Source organism: Helianthus annuus, chromosome 13 (genome assembly GCF_002127325.2).
Source record: "Helianthus annuus cultivar XRQ/B chromosome 13, HanXRQr2.0-SUNRISE, whole genome shotgun sequence".
Taxonomy (NCBI): domain Eukaryota; kingdom Viridiplantae; phylum Streptophyta; class Magnoliopsida; order Asterales; family Asteraceae; genus Helianthus; species Helianthus annuus.
Window position 1 is genome coordinate 128871397 of NC_035445.2, and position 14741 is coordinate 128886137.

The 14741-nt window shown below is 36.1% G+C and overlaps 1 long non-coding RNA gene across 4 annotated transcripts; it reads right to left on the reverse strand.

Moving 5' to 3' along the window:
* Positions 1 to 2258: 2258 nt before the first annotated feature.
* LOC110903239 lies at positions 2259 to 7798 on the reverse strand. Of its 4 annotated transcripts, XR_004877662.1 has the most exons (7): positions 7644 to 7798; positions 6519 to 6637; positions 4211 to 4322; positions 3784 to 3853; positions 3106 to 3230; positions 2798 to 2895; positions 2259 to 2466 (listed from the first exon to the last, which is right to left on the reverse strand). It is a non-coding gene; the product is annotated as an uncharacterized LOC110903239 (long non-coding RNA). The 4 variants fall into 4 exon arrangements; XR_004877661.1 differs by lacking the exon at positions 7644 to 7798 and having other exon boundaries at positions 6519 to 7291; XR_004877663.1 differs by lacking the exon at positions 7644 to 7798 and having other exon boundaries at positions 2839 to 2895; positions 6519 to 7290.
* Positions 7799 to 14741: the final 6943 nt, after the last annotated feature.

Here is a 14741-nt window from a genome sequence, read left to right on the forward strand (position 1 = left end):
GACTTGATTAGCAGTTATAGGTCAGCAGTTTGCATGATCAGCAGATAGGAGGTCAGCAGATGTTGAAACCACTTTCAAGGGGAGAGACTTGCAACCAAACATCTGCTTATTCTGGATCCACTGCTCTGACCCAGTTTTGGCTTTTATTATCTGTTCCTTTGGCAGGGTTCAATCCCAACAATAAGAACAAAACTAAGCCTTTGTAAATGTTAATTTAAGTTTAAAACCGTTACATTAATGAATCGAATAAATAAAATATTAAGTAGTTAGTTATAAAGATATTGAAATTCTAAACATATATTTTAGGGGAAGATATACTTATCTGGTTACTTATTTAAGTATAGAGAGACGGTGAAACAAGAGAAGCATAAAAAATTTAGCTTATCGAACTGTGCCACGTGCCACGTGGCACAAACAACTATTTATTGTTTTGTATAGATTATTATGATTAGTTTTAAACATATTTTTTTTTCTTTTAAAACTTTTAAAGTATGATCATTTATATTATTCCGATTATACGGTTGCGACATGCTTGTTTTTATGTGCGCCTTTATATAAATCGTGGAGCTTATCAAAGCTAACTCATGATTTAGTTTTTTTATGCCATTTTCCGTTTTGCTTATTTTAATAATATGATATAATGCTCTAAGAAATTTTGCATATAACATCACGACGTGCTTACTTTTATCTTCGGTTTGAAAAAAAAGTTTGATTCAAAACTGAACCGGACATATATAATTAATTTTTTATGTTATGTGTTTTCATTGCAATTTCGTTTTATTGATTTGGTTTTTTTTTTCATAACTTTCATCCATACTTTTTGGTATCATAAACTATATTGAGTGACATTACCATACTCATACCATGATGAATCAAACTGATACCGACCGAACAACCTTGGTACCGGTATCATTATTATCAAAATTGATACTTGTATTCGTTTTCATGGATTTTGATTGATGTACAATATTCTTTTAGTTACACAAGATAATGTATTAGCCGTTTCGGTTTTTTTGGTATTTTTTTACTGCCAATATTTTCTTGTCACAACACAACTTTGTGACTTATGTCTATGATTTTAACTTTTATTTCTTTGTGTTAATACTATTATAAACATTCTATTATGTTTTGTGTATGTATGCAATTCTCGATGCATCGAGCGAGGAATTACATTATTTGAATACTAAGGTTGAGACATAAATAGTTCAACAATATTTATAGTATATTTTTTTGTACCTTTTTAACCATGCAATATGAAGTTGTAAACCTTTTTTTGTAAAAATATTTATTTTGTTACATAACAATTAGCTTAAACACTTATATTACTTTTACTATATTTTAACTTGATCTTTTATTAAAAATCCTTCATTAACGGTCTCAATACACTAGCTTAAACACTTATATCACTTTTATTGTATTTTAACTTGATCTTTTATTAAAAATCCTTCCTTAACAGTCTCAATACACTAGCTTAAACACTTATATCACTTTTTCTATATTCTAACCTGATCTTTTATTAAAAATCCTTCCCTCTAAATAAATACGTAACGAAATGTATAATTTATTTTTTAGTTTCTCTTGTTCAAATATCACTTTTACTATATTTTAACTTGATCTTTTATTAAAAACTAGCCTAAGGTCCCACGATTTTCGCGGGTAGCTTATCACAAGTATATAATATCTACTGACATTGAATCCTTAGGTAGATCATCATTTTTGTTCTAGGCCTTTCCAAACTTAGGCTTCACGTCTAAGTCTAAGAACCAGCGAGCTTCGCGGGTTGGTAAAAGAAAATTTCTTCATTAATACCGCTGACATTATATATTTTGATTTTATACACGGTAAAAGACAACTGAACATATTAGATTACGACGACAAATTGAAATATATGAATATGCAACAATAACAATTCGTTGAAAATCTCTTTATAAAAACCACATTAGTTGTTTTATCTGTTGGTTTCTCGTCGTTGTCAAGTATTAGTAGTTTGAGTAACATACAATTGACCATGAGAGAAGACAGGTTGTTTCAAGTACAAACCAACTCTTAAAAGTGATGGGCCTTAACTTTTGTTGAATGTCATTGCAAAACATACGGCCAGTGGAACTTGCCTCCTTTAAAACTTAAAATAATTTGTAAAAGCACATAAAGCATGTGTAATAATTTCATGATATAATAGAATTTCATAGTTACATTAGCAAAGTATAGTTAAATATAACATTGCAAAAAAAAAAGAAACCAAAAATATCTATCTCCAATTTCGTTGTGTAAGTAAAATGTTCAAAATTTGAATATCCTTCGTATTGAAATAAAAGGAGTATTAAATAGAGGACATACAATGCTTCCATGTATGGACATCCCTTTTGCTTTTAAGCTCAAAAATGCACTCTGAATGTTGGCGATCGATGTAAGAATTTCAAAACAAAGGTTGTTGCATAAAATTCACCATTGTACATTTGAGGCATCCTGCAAAAGTTGGCGTAAATTAAATATCTTCCTCTTGCATGTGTATAAGATGTGTCTAATCATCACATAGATGAACACAAACCATGCGAAAGTACCGGTACTGAAAGTACCAGTACATCATTTTAATAGAAAAGATTCAATAGTGAAACTATATTACTACTGTAAAAAAAAATATAGATTATAAAACTTCAAAAAATTGGGACAAAAAATGTTTCAGCTCAACCCGATTTACTCTGACCCGCATATGATAATGACTCGTCTTGACTCATTATGCAACCCACCCTACCCATGTCTAAATTATAGCAATTATATGGATAGATTAAACACATACCACATTGTTATATGCAAATAAAAAACATACGGGGTAATAACTTTTTGCAATTGGTTGATTCATCTCAAGATCCAAGTAAGCTATATGTAGTCTCGAATCTGTAACAAAAATGGAACTTTAGTGTATTTCTTGATATGTCTAATTCATTCAAATGTAACTTCAGCAAAAACCATTTTCATCCAACTCACCAACTTCATCCAAAATTTTGAGTTTGATAAAGGGTATTTATATCATTTTATATATATTAATACAAAATAAAATACTAAAACTAAATATAATATAAAATAACATGTATAAATTAAACCCACCCATTTATAGCCTCGCCTGCTCTTTGGGATTTTACTCCTCATCATCAGCCTCCACTTGGTTCGTTTATGCTTAGTTGTAATCATTTTAACATGCTCCTCCACCTCCTTTTCCATGATTTCCTTATCTAACCAAGAATAAACAAAACAAAACCAAATTAAGATTCAAGCAATTACATAGATAACTAAACTTCGATAAACACGAAAACTAAGTCCTTTAAAATTGTGAAGTAAAAATTATAATTTTACATATGTTTAAATATTAAAGAAAATGTTAGAGAGTACACGAAATAATTGAAATACATCAATACAACAAAAAAACACAACTCATTGAAGATCTCTTTATACACAACGTTAGTTGTTTTATCCGTAACCGTCGCTGTCAAGTATTAGTAGCTTTACTCCATCTCGTGTATTAACCTTTGATAAAGCAACTTTTGATAACACACTATCTCCTAAAACTCCTACACTTCAACCCACATTTTCTTGACCCGGTAACATGAAACAAACACTAAAAACATGAATACCTTGATATCTCTCAGGGGATCGATAACCGATATTAACTACATAGTAGCTGCATTTCATAAGGAATTGATTATCTAATGCTAATGTCGTCGAATTTGGTTCGATGAAACAATATAAATGCTTATCAAACCAAAAGGAAGTTGATAAAAAATATACCTTGTCCATTAACCTGAATTCATCAGACAACATGTATTGCACCAGGTACATAATTAACAACTAGCAGAGGCTGCAAGAATAACAAAACAATAAATTTATGCTCATATAATGTAATGCTAGGATAAAACTACATTATGATATGTAGAGAAAAGAAATTGAAAGCAAATGATATAATGATAATAACAGTATTTACCATAGAATTTAGATATTATATCTGTAGTTATTTGCATATTTGTTCATGGGACCATAATCACCATATGATAAAGGAGCTTTTGATTCATTAACAATCTTAATTATTTGGTCTAAATTTGCTTTCTTTTCAAGGTTTTTATAAACCCACAATAAAAAATATATAGTGTAACCTCTTTTTAGTAAAATGATATAATATATTAAAAATTAAATCTAAATATTCAACAACAAAACTTACTTGTTGTTCAAGGGCAATATCAAGTTCTTTCATGACCACATCGTTATCCATCATTTCTAAACCAATTGGAAGTTGAGGTAATCGGACAGCCTACTAGATCTGTTCTCTGAATCTGCAGACACAATCACGGAAAAACATCTTCAAACTTAGTTTTTGCTAGATAAGTGAAACCGATTTAACATACACTATGAAAAGTTAAAATTGAAGTAGAACCCACATGATACCTTAAAGAGAGAAAGCATAACCTCGCCGGAATTGAAATGGTAAATATTAAGTTAAACCCACATGGAGAAATAAAATTTTTGATTTGAAATGGGCCAACTTCGTCATCTACTACCACTAATAGAATATACATGTTAAAAGTAACATAATTAGTATGCCTAATTATTCAAACCACCTAAATTGCTTTACTCAAAAAATGGATTATTAACTTGATAATGGTTCTGTAATCATATTAGAAAAAAAGAACCTTCAGTTAATCAAACCCGTTTTAACCCGCTCCAAAATTTTACGGTCCTAACACGTCACCCAACCTGGTAGCATAAAAGCCTCCTTAATCAGTTTCTTTGAAAAAAGATGCTATTAGTCAATAATAGACTTCTCTTTCAACGTACACACAAGACTCCATTTACTCATCACTAATATTATATTTACAAACTTATAACTTATCACTCATATAATATTTATAAACTTATAACATTACTCATCACAAGTCCATCAACATACACCAAAACCTGAATAGAAGACTTTTCTTCTCTTTACCGGCTATGAAGACTTCATACAACTATAATACCGAATTCGTTGGCCTAATTAGATTTAAGAAGGTAGAATAGTTTCTTTTATGATAACCTAGGGGATATGGTAGGTACTTATCCATCAAGTGAGCCTCTCAATTCAAATTGACCCAAAGGCAATTGTAGAATAAAAGTAAAAGACTACTATAGCGTGGAACGTATAGTTTTTGAAAGAAAAAAAAACTAAATCAGAACTATTACTATTAAGGTTTGTTCATAAACAAACATAACCATAAATTTGAGCCAACATATATGTCAAACTTAAAAAACATTGACAAAAAAAGAAAAAGGGACAGTGGTTTAAGCTTAAAATCTATGACACAAACCAGGTACCTAAGTTCTAACCATTCTAAACAACAACCACAAAACCCAATATTGCTTTCATAATTGATTGAAAAACAAAAAGCACAATCTTCAACAAAAACCATATATTTTAGGGGTTCAAATAGAATTAACGATAATCAGATAAGAAGGTAAAATATAAGTATGAATCTGAAAGATAAACAAACATTAAATCATAGAAACGATGAATCACTTCAAATTGATTAGGAACTGGATCGCATTTAAGCCTGCTTTCCCACTCTTAGGTGGAGAATTATGAGCACCGTATAGACATGTATACATGTTGCTTTAAATGTGATACATATGTCGGTCTATGTACAAGTGCACCTTTCACAGATCTTAACATATAATTGGTTTTGAAATGAACATGACCTTTTATAAATGAATGGTTTTTACATGTTGCCTTTTTCTTTAGATTGAAATATTATTCTTAATATGGTTAATCCAGCTATTTTAAAGCTATATCAAATTGATATTTACATAAAAAAAAACTAATTGTCACTATTCACGCTATTGGTCGCTATGACCCAAATAGCGACACATGGTCGCTTCGCTACATAGCACGCTATAGCGGTCGCTATAGGCGTTATTGAAAACTATGACCCCACTCTCATTCTCTCTCAATTAAATTAACAAAGCATTATACGTACATGTGTATTATAGATTCTCGAAATACTTTATCTAAAAGCGACGATGTATCGAACACGCCTTGTTTGTAATAATCTAATTTCTGTTAGTGTATTTAACAAACTATAGATTGATAATACTTATAAAAATACTTTTACCCAAAAAATATTTATAAAAATAGATTTGAAAGTGTTTTGTGGGTCAACCTGCCAATCTAAACCGACCAGTTTTGGCATGGACTAAACCTTACACATTTGGCGCATTACCAAACCCATCCATCCCTACCCTTTTACCACTAACACTAAACAAATATATTAGACCGTGTACCAAGTTAACTGATCCATTTGTTTCAAGTGAAAGGGGTACAAAACTTAAAATCCAAACTACAATTGTTCAAATACTTCTACTAAAATTTCTTATCAAATACCCTAAGATGTACATACTTTTAAACTCGAATATACCAATTGCAAATATATAGTATACCTATACTTATTATCAATGTGAAAATTAGAAATGCAAATAATTAATTTGAGACAAACATCTACCTGGAGCATTGTCACTTGTATAGAGAGCGTTGTTGGCCTTGTTTTGAAGGGTCTTCACTTTCCTCTCCAACTTACTTGTATACCTTATTTTACTCTCTTTGGAACATGCATCAGATTGTCTATTTGAAAGAATCATACAAACAACAACAAATCCAAGTTGTAAGAATGACAAGTTTTTTTCTTTTCTTTTTTTAAATTATTCACTAAAGTAATAGAACAAATAAGGGTAAAACACATATACTGAACTTTCAATTTACCATTGATAATCAAGTTGTATAAATAAGATAATATTGAGATCAAAATATGAGATAACACTAAAACTTTTTATGGCAAAAAGGGCGGAGCGTAGGGATGAACATTTGGTACCGGGTACCGCTACCGAACCGGTACAGAACCGTACCGGGTATATTCGGTACTGGTGCCTGTATTTACCGGTAAAACACCGGTACCGGTACCAACCCTGTATATTGGTACCGGTACCAAACCGGTATATTTGGTACCGGTACCCACTTTTCCCGTTTTTTAGTACCGGTACGGTACCGAACGGGTACCGTGCTCATCCCTAGCGGAGCGGGCTGGTAACGGTCCAACTGTCCAAGAGTGTTTCCAGCCAAAGTCGGTTCGGGTCAAAACAGGGTATGAACAAAATGAGGTCGAATCAAAATAGGTAGCCTAAAAAATCAACTTTGTTCAGGTCAAAACAGGTGCGAACCTAAATGAGTTCGGGTCAAAAAGACGGCTTTAAAAAACAATTTTGTCAGGTGTCCAGAAACTCAAAATGAGGAACAACCAAACACCAATACATTGAGACCTATCTAAAAAAACCAATTGAGCATATATCACATGAATCAAAACTGAAAAAAAAAACCATGATTCTTTAAGCGAACAAAAGTGACCCATTTCTAACCCCCGCTCACAGTTTTGAAGTAATGAATATATCTAATCCATACCCACAAGTTTAAAATATAGATAGAGCATGGTTTCAGAATCGAAAAAAACACACACCTCCCTAAATTTGATTAGCATATTACTTAATTGTTTGTTTCTTATTATTCAAGTCGTAATCATTCTAATTTGTGAGAGAAAGTGATTAAGAGATAAATGAGAGAGTAAAGTGCAACGTACCGGAAGACCCACGTGTTTTTTCAGCTTCGAGTTGTGAATTGACAATGAAAATGCAAACTTTTATTGATAAAAGAAGAACTAAAAAGGTGGAGCATAATGTAATCGTGCCAAGATATTGCCCGTGTGAAAGCACAGGACCGTCATAGATCATACAAACACCTGAAATTACAAACGGAAGATTTATACATTACGGTTATGGCTTTTGTCACACCCCGATTTCCACGTGTCTCACTGGTGGGCCCGGTGGGGGATTACCGTGACGTAGTTGGCAACAATATAGTCAAACCACACAATATATGAATGCACAGCGGAAGCAAAAGATAAAATATATTACAGTCCGTATATAAGTAATATCCAGTATTACAACGGAGAGTAAAAAGATCCACAGGCGGATCGATAATAAGATAGAAACAATAGTTCAACAGACTTTGACATCTAGAGCTTGCGAGACTTGAGTAATGATGTCTGGAGTAGCCAGCCTATTACGTCTAGCACCTGCACTTAACCTTTTTGGAAAATACGTCAGTTTACACTGGTAAATACAACTCAACTGACTCGTTTTGAAAAGAGTTTGTAAATTGATTTGAATGCACTTCGGCACAAAATATCTTTATAACTTGGGACAATTATTTGTATATAATCTTGTATACAGATTTACTTATTTGCCGTCCATTAGTACCGGTTAGAAGAGCCGGTTTAAGTTATCTGACACGCCACCGGTATAATGCCCACAAGGTAGATTCCTTTAGTTGATTACCAGTTTTTACATAATGCATCTGTCAGGTGTACGCCTACACCCCGTGCATAGGTCGTGGCCATTTCGTAAAATGATGCCAAGGATATCCGGGACATGGTCATTTAACCCCAAGGGCCATACATCAAATAATACAGAACAAAGCGGGTTATGTAAATACATTAATCACAATCCGATTTAAATGACTACATACCCGACCAAGCGGTACTTTTATAGTACCGTATCCCAAGCCTGTATAGGGAAATAAGTTAAGAGTATTTACCTGAGCAAAGTATAAATCCAATACAGTAAATGTAGTTACTTTTACTGGGCTCCTAATCTGGAACGAAGGTTTATATTAATCTATTAGATTTCTAACGGGTCTTTAATTAAGCCTTAGCTTAGACCGGTCAGTTTCAAAGGATAACTATGGTTTAATCGCATGAAAGGCGAAAACCGGGAATGGAACGTGACTTGGACCCAACAAGTTTGAAGACTTGTTTTATGTGGGTAATATAACCACACTCTGGATTTTGGGGTCAAAACAATATGGTTTGACCCGTTTCGGCTAGTTTATGTAAACTAGTTACATAAGCCGAACCGTGCGCGCAAAAGGCGCAACGGGTAACCGTAAGAGTCCTACATTGGTTTCATAAGTCAATATGCTTTAAAGAGGTTGTGGTATTAGTAGGATACCTTCCATAATGCCCGTAACGAGTTTAAATCCATTTTATGCCCCGTAGGGGTATTTCGGTCTTTTTAAAGATTATAAAAGAGGTTTCTGAGTTCTACTTTATTTATTATTTAAAATCAGTAGTAACTGGAATCGGGTCAAAAGACCTTGTAGAACTCAAGTTATGGCCGAAAAGGGTATATTCGGTATTTACCGAACCGTTGCCATAACCGCAGGTTATGAGCAGGTTAAAAATAATTAAAAATCTTTAAAAATCCCAAAATATTATTCTACATCAGTGAGTAAAAGGTTTGGTGTCGAAATCTGGGTTTAGATAGGCGTTATGCTAATTGCGCTATTAAATTACTAAAGTTTCCGTAATTTGCGCTATTTAGCATAACTCCTATTCTGGACCTCGGATTGATGTGAAATTTTAGGGACATGCTTAGAAATCAGTAACTAAGGTTATGATTCTTTCATATGTCCGAAACACTCGTTTTAAATCAAAAAGGGCGTTACGGTCAACTTTTAAGCATTTAACGGAAATGTGTAAAAGACTCGGACAAACAACGAACCGGTCACAGAGGGTTATACCATCATGTAACCTGGTCCTAAGAGAGTCCTAAGGCATATCTAAATCATACTTTAATGGGTCAGAACTGAAGTCAATGCAAAAGTCAAAGCTTTGCGACTTTCGGCTCCGAACCGGGTCGAAACAGTAAATGGTCGGATCAAACAAGCTTAGATTAGTTAATATACTTATTATCATGTTTTATGAATGTTAAAACAGGTTACACGCCATCTACATTACTGATTATGCGGAATATCGCAAAATAGCATTTCTGTTGACTTTTTCTATGCACGTTTGACTCGACATTCGGACTAGTTAGAGTGGGAATCAGAGGGTGCCCTTTTAGGGGTTTAAAGCCCACATGATTACCCATATAACCATCTATGCACGAAATGTGAAGACTTGAGTCTGCTTGGGAGCTCTAAGAATGACCAGAAGTGCACTTGAAGGTGTGAGGAAACATGTTGCAACTCCATGGCCTTTTATAGTGAATTTCTCACCACAAGAAGTTGACACACAACTCTACCACTGACCACAACTCATCAACATGTGTCCCTAATGCTTAGGGGTTGTTTAGGGGTCACTTGGAAGGATTTAAATGCATTTCATGGCGTTTAGAAGACTGAACAGGCAAGTTAATCATTTTTCTGCATCTGTGTCTTTCACGCGGCCCGCATGAAGGATTAGGCAATATGGACGCGGGCCGCCTGAATCCTATTGTCAGGAACCGTATCTACAAATGGCTCGCGGCCCGCATTGAGTTACATGTTTCATCAACGCGGCCCGCCTGAGGCCTGTAAACCAAGATTTTCAAATCTTTTGCCATGATGAGCCTGACCTTTCGGTTTCGAAGGGGTAACTTTGCGATTTGGCCCACGATTATTTACGAATAGGGGCCTCGTGACTATTACCCGCATTGTTAAGTCCCTGGTTAGTTTAATTACTATCCGGAAAGCCTTAACTTTTATTGTTGATGCTTTTAACCCCTCGTATACGAATTTGATCATAACTTTCTCGTTTTAAAACGGAACTTTGCGAAATTTATATCGTACATTCTAGTGAGCGTATTTTACTGTTACAAAGCCTCGGGTTCGTCAAAGGGTCACTCAGAGGTATAAATTAAACATGTTGACACAATTAACCCCCCCTAGTTTGTAATATCTCACTTTCTCCCGCGTTTTGCTCCGTACGATCCATGATTTATTCGTTTGAAGGTACGAGCATCATTTAGGGCTACTATACAATATATTTACCCTTCGTTGACATTTATAACCCTCGAATTTACATACTTTCAAGGTTTGTCAACTTTAGTCCTTTATTTAATATTTAATGCCACGTGTAAACTCATGACACGTGTTAACACATTATTGGACACAAAATTTCGAGGTCTTACATCCTCACCCCCTTAAAATAAATCTCAACCCGAGATTTACTGAAATAAATAAGGGTATTTTTCTTTCATCGTGGCTTCAACCTCCCACGTGAATTCGGGACCTCTACGGGCATCCCACTTGACCTTTACTATAGGTACATGCTTCCTTCGAAGCTTTTTTACCTGTCGATCTTCAATCGACAAAGGTTTCTCCACAAATTTCAAGCTCTCATCTATATGCACATCTGTATGGGGTATTACCAGTGATTCGTCAGCGAAGCACTTTTTCAGATTGCAGATATGGAACACAGTGTGAATTCCATTGAGCTCCTCCGGTAAGTTTAACTTATAGGCAACTGACCCGACACGTTCGATAACCTCGAAAGGTCCTATGTATCTCGGGCTTAGTTTGCCTTTCTTACCAAAACGCATCACCCCCTTCCAGGGTGATACTTTAAGTAACACTTTTTCACCTACTTCGAAGTGAAAATCTTTACGCTTTGGATCTGCGTAACTCTTCTGCCTATCTCGGGCAGCTTTGAGACGGTCTCGAATCTGGACAATCTTGTCCGTCATTTCGAAGACTATCTCTGGTCCTGATAATTGGACATCTCCAACTTCCGCCCAACAAACAGGCGATCTACACTTTCTACCGTATAATGCCTCGAAAGGCGCAGCCTTAATGCTGGTATGGTAGCTATTGTTGTAGGAGAATTCGATTAGTGGTAGGTTCTTATCCCAACACCACCCAAATCGATAGCACATGCACGTAGCATGTCTTCTAACGTTTGAATAGTATGCTCACTCTGACCGTCTGTCTGAGGATGGTAAGCCGTACTAAAATTCAAGCGTGTGCCCAAAGATTGCTGGAAGCTTTTCCAGAAATGAGACGTGTATCTAGTATCTCTGTCGGAGATAATAGACACAGGTATCCCATGTAAGGCTACAATCTTATCAACGTATAACTGGGTTAACATGTCAGAGCTATAAGTCTCCTTGATGGGTAAGAAATGAGCTGACTTAGTCAGTCTATCGACTATAACCCATATTGTGTCATTTCCTTTCCTTGTCTTGGGTAACTTGGTAATAAAATCCATAATTACACATTCCCACTTCCACTCGGGAAGTTCAGGCTGTTGTAGCAAGCCAGACGGCTTTTGGTGCTCAGCTTTGACTTGCGCACAAGTCAAGCATTTTGCTACATAAGCGGCTACAGACTTTTTCAAGCCTATCCACCAATAATTTTCCTTTAGATCCTGATACATTTTATCAGCTCCCGGGTGAACAGAATATTTGGAACTATGGGCTTCCTGGAGGATAACATCTCGTAGTCCTCCATAAATTGGAACCCATATTCGCCCATTCAATCGTAAAATTCCGTCCTTGCTAAGAGTTAACTGCTCCTCAGTTACTCCCAGCTTCTCTTTAGGATAGTTAGCTTCCAACACAGCTTCTCTCTGTGCAGCTAACAACCTTTCGATCAAATTATTCTTCACTTCAATGCTCTTGGCATTGATTCGGACGGGTTTCACCCTTTCCTTTCTACTCAGGGCATCAGCGACTACATTCGCCTTGCCGGGATGATATCTGATTTCACAATCATAATCATTTAAAGTCTCCATCCAACGGCGTTGCCTCATGTTTAGCTCCTTCTGATTAAAAAGATGTTGGAGGCTCTTATGATCAGAATAGATCACAAACTTGATACCATACAGATAATGCCTCCATAGTTTTAGTGCGAACACAACGGCACCCAGCTCCAAGTCATGGGTGGTGTAATTTTTCTCATGCACCTTTAACTGTCTCGAAGCATAGGCAATAACTTTGCCTTTCTACATGAGCACACATCCCATGCCAGTGTGTGATGCGTCGCAGTAAACTACGAACTCTTTGGTACCTTCAGGTAAAGTCAGCACAGGAGCGTTGCTCAACTTTTGCTTTAGAATATCAAAGGACTCTTGCTGCTTAGGGCCCCAAACAAATTTTACCTTTTTCTTGGTCAGGGAAGTTAAGGGCGCAGCAATCCTTGAAAAATTTTCAATGAAACGCCTGTAATATCCTGCTAACCCCAGGAAACTACGAATCTCTGTAGGCGTCTTTGGCTCTTGCCAATTCATGACAGCTTCAACTTTAGCGGGATCCACCTGGATACCACGCTCGCTGACAACATGTCCTAAGAATTGGACCTCTCGAAGCCAAAATTCGCACTTAGAGAATTTGGCATAGAGTTTCTCATGATGTAAAAGTTTGAGAATACAGCGAAGGTGTTTCTCATGGTCAGCTCGGTTCTTCGAGTAGATAAGAATATCGTCGATGAAAACGATGACGAATTTGTCTAAGTACGGCTTGCAGACGCGATTCATGAGATCCATGAATGCAGCCGGTGCATTAGTGAGCCCAAAAGGCATCACTAGGAACTCGTAGTGACCATAACGAGTCCTAAATGCTGTTTTATGTACGTCTTCATCTCTGACTTTCAGTTGATGGTAGCCTGACCTCAAGTCGATCTTCGAGAAATAACTTGCCCCTTGTAACTGATCGAACAAATCGTCGATCCTCGGCAAGGGATATCTATTATTTATCGTGACTTTATTAAGCTCGCGATAATCGATGCACAGACGCATCGATCCGTCCTTCTTCTTAACAAACAGGACAGGTGCTCCCTAGGGAGACGAACTAGGTTTGATGAAACCTTTAGCTAGCAGTTCATCCAGCTGGGTCCTTAACTCCTTCATTTCGGTTGGTGCTAGTCTGTAAGATGCTCTAGCAATAGGTGCTGCTCCAGGGATGATATCAATCCTGAATTCCACTTGCCTATCTGGTGGCAAACCAGGTAGATCTTTAGGGAAAACTTCTAGATATTCCGAAATGACGAGAATGTCTTCTATCTTCGGTTTAGGTTCTTCAATAATCACCTGTGCCATGTAGATGACACAACCCTTCTTTAGACATTTTGAAGCCTTGAGCATAGTCACTTGCTCAGGCAATCCACATTGGGTATCTCCCCGAATGGTAAGCGATTCACCAGACGGAGTCTTTACCACCACTTGCTTTCTGTTGCAGACGATTTGGGCTTGGTTGTGAGATAACCAGTCCATACCCAATACAATGTCAAAACCGGCCAATTTAAAGGGAAGTAGAGATAGAGGAAAAGAGTGGTTCTTAATGGATATCACACATCCATCTAACACAGTGGAGACGGTTTCTATTGTGCCATCTGCTAGCTCTACCTCATAATTCACATTTAAGGTTTTGACAGGCATGTTCAGAAATTTGCAAAATTTATGATCTACGAAAGACTTATCAGCGCCTGAATCAAAAAGTACTCTTGCAAAGACATCATTTACAAGGAAAGTACCTGTGATCACGGTATCGTCTAGAATTGCTTCTTTGGCATCCAATCGAAAGACTCTAGCATTTGTCTTCTTGACCTCTTCAGGTTTCTTGGCATACTTAGGACAGTTGGTTTTGATATGCCCTTTCTCATTGCAGTTGTAGCATGTGGCATCTTTTATCTTCTTGCACTCTATCGACTTGTGCTCTTTAGACTTGCATATCCCACATGTAGGTGCTCCTGAATTAGAATTGGATTCAAGTCTGCATTTTCCAAAGTGGCGTCTCTGGCAATTTGTGCACTTTGGTTTTTCCTCTGGTTGCTGACTGTTCCTTCCAGACCCAAACTCAGTGTTTCCCTTGTGCTTCTTCTCTGACCCTCGTGAGTTATCATCCTCACGCTTCCTCTTACTTTC